The sequence below is a fragment of the Vombatus ursinus genome, unplaced genomic scaffold (genome assembly GCF_900497805.2).
Source record: "Vombatus ursinus unplaced genomic scaffold, bare-nosed wombat genome assembly UNPS02015089.1, whole genome shotgun sequence".
NCBI classification, from domain to species: domain Eukaryota; kingdom Metazoa; phylum Chordata; class Mammalia; order Diprotodontia; family Vombatidae; genus Vombatus; species Vombatus ursinus.
In genome coordinates, this window is record NW_020954867.1 from 2,320,175 (window position 1) to 2,327,869 (window position 7,695).

Here is a 7,695-nt window from a genome sequence, read left to right on the forward strand (position 1 = left end):
GAGGGAAAGTGAGGTTGGGAAAATAAGGCCAAGGTCTACATTAAAGTTAAATATAAATACAACATTTACATTGAATTTTCCTAGTGCTTTAATTTATTAAACATTGATCTGGATTCTGCCTTCCATTAATGTAGGCCATTAGTGTTGCTTTTGTATTCTTGTGTAAAAGAGATTATTCTCTCTCTGTCTCTGTCTCTCTCTCTGTCTCTCTCTCCCTCTCTCTTTCTCTCTTTCCCTTAATGTCTTTCCCTTTCTTTTTTTTCTCCCTACGTCTCTCTCCCTCTCCCTCCTGTAACCCCTTTCCCCATAAATAATGGACTGGGAAAATATCTGCACACTACCAACAAGCTCATGTTACTCAAAATTTCCCAAATTCTTAGGGGAGAGAAGACTTTCTAGAGGAGCTGGCATTTGCATTGGACATTTAAAAATCAATAGTAATTCAGCTAATAAAAAAGAGGAAAAAGGGACTTTTGACTCTTCTGCCAAGTTCAGTGCCAGTATCTGCTGCTTCAATTGCACCCCTGAAACAAGATGGTGAAAGTCAGAGTCAATGGATTTTGCCATATTGGGTACCTGGTTGCCAGGCTGCATTCAACTCAGGTGGAGTAAACTTTGTGGCCATCAATGACCACAACTACCTGGTTTGTATGTTTCAATATGATTCCACCCATGGCAAGTTAAGGGCACTATTAAGGCTGAGAATGGAAAGCTGGTGATCAATGGAAAAACAATTACCAGGAGTAGTATACCACCATTAAATGGGGAGATGCTAGAGCCCAGTATTTTGTAGAGTTCACTGTTGTATATTTTACTATAGAAAAGGCTGGGGCTCACTTGAAGGGTGGAGTGAAGTGGGTCATTATCTTTGCTCCTTCTGCTGATGCCCCAATGTTTGTGGTGGGAGTGAATCATGAGAAATATGATAATTCCCTCAAGATTGTCAGTGATGCCTCCTGCACTACCAACTGCTTGGCCCCCTTGGCCAAGGTCATTCATGACAACTTTGGCATTGTGGAAGGACCCATAACTACAGTCCATGCCATGACTGCTACCTAGAAGACAGTAGATGGCCCCTCTGGCAAACTGTGACGTGATAGGTATGGTACTGCCCAAAACATCAACCTGCTTCTACTGGTGCTGCTAAGGCTTTAGGCAAGGTCACACCTGAGGGGAATGGGAAGTTCACAGGGATGGTCTTTCATGTTTCTACTCCCAATGTATCTGTTGTGGATCTGACCTGCCACCTGGAGAAACCAGCCAAATATGATGATATCAAGAAAGTAATGAAGCAAGCATGAGAGGGACCCTTGAAGGGCATGTTGGGCTACATAGAGGACCAAGGTGTATCCTGTGACTTTAACAGCAATACCCGTTCTTCTACCTTTGATGCTGGTGGTGGTATAGCCCTCAAAGACTAATTTGTCAAGCTAATTTCCTGTTATAAAAATGAGTATCGTTATAGAAACTGTGTTGTAGACCTTATGGTCTACATGGCCTCCAAGGAGTAAAATGGAAAGTGATGGATCTTCACCTTCAAGTAAAAAGGTAGATTAATCATTGGGGAGCTGACCTTCTTAACCTATGTTTCTATACTGGGGATCCTATGTCCCATTAAAATCCTTCTCCCAAAGCACCCCTGTAGTAGGGGGAGAAGCCTAGAGTCCTATGTTATGAACCCTCAATAAAGTCATTATATTCAGTACAAAAGAGAGAATAAGGAGGGGGAAGAGAAGTGGAGCCAAGATGGCAGAGACAAACCAGAAAGTTGCCCAAGGTCTTCCCAGTTTCCCTCAGAAACAATGTTAAATCAAGCCTCTAAATGGATTCTGGAGCAATAGAACCCACAAAAAAATGGAATGAAATTATTTTCCAGCTTAAGATAACTTAGAAGGACTACAGGAAAGATCTGTCTCACTTAGGTAAAAGTAGAACACATAGCAGTGCATATGGTGCCTGGGCAAACCAGTGAGAGGTTCTTAGCCACAGCACAGAGCAGCAACTGAGGCCTCTTTGTCCTGGCTCAGCAGGCCAGTGGCACAACTGGCCAGCTGTGAGGCCTCCAGCCCCAGGGCAGAAGGCAAATTGCCAATCACAGAACTATTGGACGACCTGAAAGTCATGATCAAAAAAGGCTTTTGCAGAATATTTCAAGAAATTATCAAGGAAAACTGCCCTGATATCCTAGAACCAGAAGGTAAAATAATCATTGAAAGAATCCATCAATCAACTCTTGAAAGAGATCCCAAAATGAAAACTCCAAGGAATATTGTAGCCAAATTCTAGAATTATCAGGTCAAGGAGAAAATGCTGCAAACAGCCAGAAAGAAGTAATTTAAATTTCATGAAATCAGAGTCAAGATTACACAGGACCTAGCAGCTTCTACGTTAAAGGACCGGAGGGCTCATAATAAGATATTCTGGAAGGCAAGGAGCTTGGATTACAACCAAGAATCAACAACCCAGCAAAATTGACCATGATATTTCAGGGAAAAACGTACTCTTTGATCTAGCAATGCCACTACTGGCTTTGTATCCCAATAAGATCATAAAAAGGGAAAAGGACCTACATATACAAAAATATTTATAGCAATCCTTTTCATGGTGGCAAAGAATTGAAAATTGTGGGGATGCTCATCAATTGGGGAATAGCTGAATAAGTTGTGATATATGAATGTAATGGAATACTATTGTACTAGAAGAAATGATGAGCAGGCAGACTTCAGGAAAACCTGGAAAGACTTACATGAACTGTTGCTGAGTGAAGTGAGCAAATCAAGAGAACGTCGTACGCTGTAACAGCAACATTGTGCAATGATCAGCTGTGGTAGACTTAGCTCTTCTGAGCAATACAATGATGCAGGACAATTCAAGACTTGTGACAGAAAATACTATCCACATCCAGGGAATGATCTATATAGTTTGCATGTAGATCAAAGTATACTATTTTCACTTATTTTCTTTGTTTTTTCTTTCTCCTAGTTTTCCCCTTTTGTTCTGATTCTTCTTTTACAACATAATTAATATGGAAATATGTTTGACATGATTGTACATGTTTAACCTATATCAGATTGCTTGCCATTTTGGGGAGGAGGGAAGAAGCGAGGAAGAAAAATTTGCAACTTAAGGTCTTACAAAAATGAATGTTGAAAACTATCTTTACATGTAATTGGAAGAAAGTACTATTAAGTACAAAAAAAAAAGAGGAGAAAGTAGGAAATACAGCAAGCATAGGAAACTGCATGGAACCAAATGACCAAACTGGCCAAAAAATTGTCTGGTTTGTCAGGATAAGTAGAATAGATGACAGGGAGTAATATGAAATAAGAATCGAAAAGTAGGTGTGAGTCTTAAATGCCAGGCCTAGAAAATTGAACTTTACTTAGTAGGTTACTGACAACTGAAAATTTGTGACCACAGTCGTGACATGAGCAGATCTATATAAAGTATCAAGGGATTTTTTAAAAAAAAACCATTTAAGATGTGTCCACATAACCTAGGTTTATCTACCCCCTGCTTTATCTTTTGGACAAAAACATTTTTCTCTCCAGACTATTTCTTCTTTACAGCACAAAATAAGTAGCAAAACAGTTGGGGAAATACAAAGGGATAAAAAATTCCTAGTTGTCCCTAGAACAATCTGGGATTAACTTCCAAAAAGCTTTAGTGGGAATCCTCCAGCCTAGTTGAAGATATCTAACCAATTATGATTAATTACAATAGCAACAAATTCAACAGGCCCTCTTTTCTTTCTTTCTTTTTTTTTCTTTTCTTTTTTTTTTTGTGGAGAAGGGAATCAGGGTTAAGTGACTTGTCCAGGGTCACATAGCTGCTATATGTCTGAGCCTGAATTTGTGTTCAGGTACTCCTGACTCCAGAGCCAGTACTCTATCCTCTGTACCACCTACCTGCCCATTTTTTTAATCCTCTTTTCAAAAAAAAAACAAGATTAATGAGTGTTCTCATATAAAAGAAATTATTACATCTATTCTTATTTTTAGAGTACCTCTGTGTTTTTGGCCTTCTTTAGAGTTTGAATTAGAGGCAGATGAGGACTAGACTACAAGTGACAGCAGAGAGGCCTGCAGCTGATTACTGGTAGGGAATTCTAAGAGTGCTTACATTTTTTTGGGGGGGTGGGAAAAGTCCCAAAAATGTTGTTATGCAACTGTGACTACCTTGATATGCAAATGTTGCATAAATTATGTTTGGGATATATATGTGACAGCAAGTAATTTTTTTTTCTGTAAAACCTTTCATTGATATTATAGCATAAATTCCTGAAAGTTTTTTTTTGTTTTGTTTTGTTTTTGTTTTGTTTTTCTCAGTGGAGGATAGTTGCTTAGACCAAACATATGCATGTTTCCTCCTTTGCTGCAACACATTTATGCTACAACATATTTTGTAGCTTCAATAGTGAATGCAAGTGAAAGGAAATATGCATCTTGCTGCTTCCTTGTCAGCCCCATCACCTCCACTCTAGTCACATGCAAGGTTTCTATAAACTATTAAGGATGAAATTGTTCAGTTTTGGATTAGAGATTTGGGGATAGGCAAGTGGCAATTACCCTTGGTACTATTCATTTAAAGAACCTATGTCCTTGAAAATAGTAGGAAAACAAATATCCCTTATATAATTTCATATAGCGGCTTTAGACTAAAAAAAAAGTTGGAAGACATCTACCATAGGGAAATATAAATTGGTTCTCAAATGTACTAAGAACTGAAAATTATTATTTTACTTATGTTTATAGGCAGTATATAAGAAAAATGAGAATTTTATTTTCTCCCATATTATAAGAATATTATTTTAATAGTCATAAATTACTAATTTCTTTTCCCATAAGAACAAAGAGTGAACAGCCATTTTCCCATATTACATTAAAAATACATTTTAGTTTAGATTATAATGTGAAATTGTAAGTTAAAAATTTTAAATGAAGGCAATGTAGATTCATCATGCACCTGGTCTTAGGCATGGAAAAATTAAAAGTAGATGACTTAATTGAGCATATCTATACTTTTGTTGGTTCAATTCTGTCTCCAGGGTTATAAAATGGAGGGTACAGAAAAAAAAAGTATAGAAATCCTATCTTTGGAGGTTTACCTTTAAAATTCTACCTGAGTCTGATAAATGCACTGAGAATCTTGAAAATCTCTGTAGTTTATGGGTATATTATTTCTCTTAATATTTTGTATGTATATACATACACATATATATGTAATTTCATTTATAAGGTGAACATTCCATTACAGAAATCCTTTTGCTGATGCAAATAGTAGCTGCTCTGTTAAAAAGCAGTCTTAATTATCTGAATGCACTGAAAGGTTAAGTAATTTGTTTATGTTCCTACAGCCAGTATGTGGTGAAGATTGAACCTGCTCCTGGGACTTCCTGACTCAACACTAAGGCACCTAGATGCTATTCCCATTCTACCTCACTTGTAAGTCAAACTAACTTGTATTTATTAGAGATAAAATGTATGAAAAGTCTGCCATTTCCATTAAAATACGTTAAGGAATTAGCACAGCCCTTAAAAATCCAAATTTGACTACATTGGCAGCGTGTTCAATTGACTCTTCTTATTGAATTTAATATTTCAAGATATGATTTTTATTTTATGAGGAATTCAACTTTATGTGCCTAGTAGTTTATATAATAATGTTGGGGGGGGGGAGGGGAAAGGAAGGCCCAAATGGCTACAATAGTACTTATATTCCCATTCAACAATGCCAGTAAACATGAAATTTACTAGTCCCTTAGCTATGAAACCTGGATTTAAATTGAATATCTAAAACTTAATTAAGCACTTGCTATGTCTGTGGCACTGTGTTTCGCACGGGATATAAAAAACAATTTTTTTAAAAAGGACAATAGATCTTCTTTAGAGTAAGCCTAAATTCTCCTCTCTTTAACTTCTGCCCATTGCTCTAGATTCTCAAAGTACTTGCTTCTAAGCAATAGCTCCTAGAATATCTGAAGACAGTATTTTCTTCTTCTGGCTCTACATTCCAAGTTCTTTCAATTAATCCTTATATGACAGGAATTCAAGCCTCGCCACTATTATGGTTGTCCTTTTCTGGGATACTCTCTTCTTTATTAAAGAATAAAATGGTACTATTTTCTTCCTACTGCTCTTATGGCAGCCCAAGATCACATTAGACCTTTTGGCCACCACATTACACCGATGACTCATATTGAGTTTGCTGTGCAAAACCCCCAGATCTTTCTTAGAACAACTGTGGTCTAAACATATCTCCTCAGTTTGCCCTTATGAAGACTTTTGTTTTGTTTTGTTTTTTTCTTTAATACTCAGGTGTAAGACTTTTGTCCCTACTGAATTTTATCATCTTATTCAATACAATGGTTCTAGCCCAAGTGTAGCCTAGCTTAATACCACGTGTTTTTCTACAGCTTGTGAGCAATGAATGGTTTCTGCATTTTGAGTTTTATTGTATTTTAAAACGTAAGGGAAAAAAATGTTCTTAGCTCTCATTCAAAAACAGGTAATAGCTAGATGTGGCCCTTAAGACATAGGAGATGGCACAGTGGATAGAGTTCTGGTCCTGGAGTCAGGAAGACTCATCTTCTTAAGTTCAAATCTGTCCTCAGACACTTACGAGCTGTGTGATCCTGGGCAAGTCACTTAGCCCTGTTTGCCCTCAATTCCTCATCCATAAAATGACCTGAAAAAATGAAATAGCAAACCTCTCCAGTATCTTTGCCAAGAAAACCCCAAATGGGGTCACAAAGAGTCAGATATGATTGAAAAGACTTAACAACCACAACAGCAAAGTCTGACAAAATCCTTTTGGATCCTGACTCTGTCATAGAGTACATTCACCATACCTCTTAGCATTGAGAGCATACTGTGTATGTATTTATATGAGTCGCTAATGTTAAAAAGCACCAGTCAAGCAGAAATCCCTGTGATACTCCACTGGAGACTTCATACTGCATGGTCCCTGAATGGTTAAGAATTATTCTTTGAGACCAGTTATTCAATCAGTTCTGAATTTATTTAATTGTACTGTTGAACATACATATCTCTCTACAAGAATAGCAAGAGATATTTTGTCAAAGGTTTATTAAAAGACCTGAGGTACTTCACTAAGGACCTCCTTCCAAGTTGATACCAAACTATTAAAGATGACTCTTTGATTCTGTTCATTCATGGAGTTGATCAGTTGGTCAAACATTTATTAAATGCCTGCTATGTACCAAGTACTGTGGTAAACACTGGAGATACAAAGAAAAGCAAGATTGTCTCTGCTTTCAACAACCTCAGAGTCTAATGGGGGGAGACATGAGAACAACTGTCTACAAGCAAACTATATACAAAATAAAGTGGAAATAACCAATAGAGGGAAGGCATAAGGATTAAAGGAGATCAGAAAAGACTTCCCATAGAAGTTAGGATAATAACAGGGCCTTGAAGGAAGCCAGAGAGGCCAAGAGATAAAGAACATTCCAGGCACGGGAAAAGCCAGAGAAAATTCCTGGATTCCAGAGATGGAGTGTCTTATATGAGGAACAGAAAGGAGGCCAGTGTCATGGAATCACAGAGTAAGGGGGAGAGTATCTTAGGAGGGAAGCAAGTTGTGAAAGAATTTGAATTCCAAGCAAAGGATTTTGTAAGATAGAAGAAAGGTAGAAAAATTTTTGACAGATACATAAATAGATTTATAGTTGAT

At 37.3% G+C, this 7,695-nt stretch overlaps 1 pseudogene; it reads left to right on the forward strand.

Moving 5' to 3' along the window:
• The first annotated feature begins 534 nt into the window (after positions 1 to 534).
• LOC114031168 lies at positions 535 to 1,511 on the forward strand (annotated as a pseudogene).
• The last annotated feature ends 6,184 nt before the right edge of the window (positions 1,512 to 7,695 follow it).